This window comes from Hyla sarda, chromosome 4 (assembly GCF_029499605.1).
Source record: "Hyla sarda isolate aHylSar1 chromosome 4, aHylSar1.hap1, whole genome shotgun sequence".
Classification (NCBI taxonomy): Eukaryota; Metazoa; Chordata; class Amphibia; order Anura; family Hylidae; genus Hyla; species Hyla sarda.
Window position 1 is genome coordinate 43032492 of NC_079192.1, and position 1315 is coordinate 43033806.

At 45.4% G+C, this 1315-nt stretch overlaps 1 long non-coding RNA gene across 1 annotated transcript; it reads left to right on the forward strand.

Moving 5' to 3' along the window:
* The first annotated feature begins 390 nt into the window (after nucleotides 1-390).
* Nucleotides 391-1104, forward strand: LOC130366791 (uncharacterized). Its single transcript, XR_008891928.1, has 2 exons — nucleotides 391-690; nucleotides 793-1104. It is a non-coding gene; the product is annotated as an uncharacterized LOC130366791 (long non-coding RNA).
* Nucleotides 1105-1315: the final 211 nt, after the last annotated feature.

The window sequence follows — 1315 nt, forward strand, 5'->3', positions numbered from 1 at the left end:
CGACAGACGTCTGTCCAGCTATTGCAAAGCTACAACTCCCAGCATGCCCTGACAGCCTAAGGCTGAGAGTTGTAGTTTTGCAACAGGTGGGCAGCCACAGGGGATCGGTGTTGCAGTATGTCAATCTAGGGCCATGGTGTCTGATCTTGAACTGGCAGCAGGAGCCACGACCACTTTAAATCAATGGCTGCTGGGACGTCTGACTAGTGACATCCTTCGCTCCAGACAGCAACGTCAGGGACGTCACTCGTCAGACGTCCCGGCGGCCAGCGCTGCTCATTGAGCCTACCGGAGTAGCATTGATCTATGTAAGAAACCTATGGGCCCAGGCTGTTGGGGCCACCAAATGATATTACATATACAGAATGTCTGGTTAGGAGAAACAAATATAACGCACCCACAGGGAGTGGCGCCATTTTAATAAAAATTGTCAAAAACCTTAGATAACAGTCATACAGAATATATTAGAAAGCTTTTTTGATTTTCAGCCAATCAGAGAGCAGCACTACTGAAATAGAACTCCCAGGAGGTAACAGTGTGTCACACATGTGATGTCATAACCATTGTCCACCAAAGAGCAGCACTGAGCAGAAATAACACTGCTCCTGTTCATTCTCCATCAGTGAGGGGCCGGTGCTGGACACTGTGTAGGGACGCGGGAATGCAAAGTCATGCACATGACTGTGACTGGTAAGTGTTACATTGTTTTGTCCAAAAGGTCTTTATTGCAGTTCCATGTGCATTTCTATGATAAACATGTAAATAATCTATCTTTTTTGTCCCATATCTTAGATGCACTATTTCCAGGACATGGAGTAGCATTTCGGGACCTACAGCAAGACGTTGGATGAAGGCACAGGCCTAGGAATCATGCACATACACAGAAACATTTGCCCAAATTCTAGAGGTAACCTCCTTTAGTATGCCCAGAGGAAGGGCCATACAGTAGCCATGGATTCCCTACAGGTTTCCTCCCCTCTGGAGGTTTTTCCTGTCCTGAGTATTAGTTACTGTACGCTCTTTGTGAGTGATGGGAGGTTACAAAAAATCCCCTACACAAACATTTTAATAAATAATAAATAAAGTTCCCCTTTTTTAAAACTGTTCTTTGACTTGTTCGACTCATTTATTTATTTCTGTGTGTGAAAATAGAGTTAGCAAAACATGGATGACCAAAGCTGCTCTCCTGCACGATCTGCATAATGCGGTGCGGAGAGAGGCAACTGGTGCTGGGTGGTGCAGTTTATGAGGCAAACGTAGAACACCCAGCAAGTTCCATGCACAAGCCTTTTTCTGATGAATGGGACTCATGCAG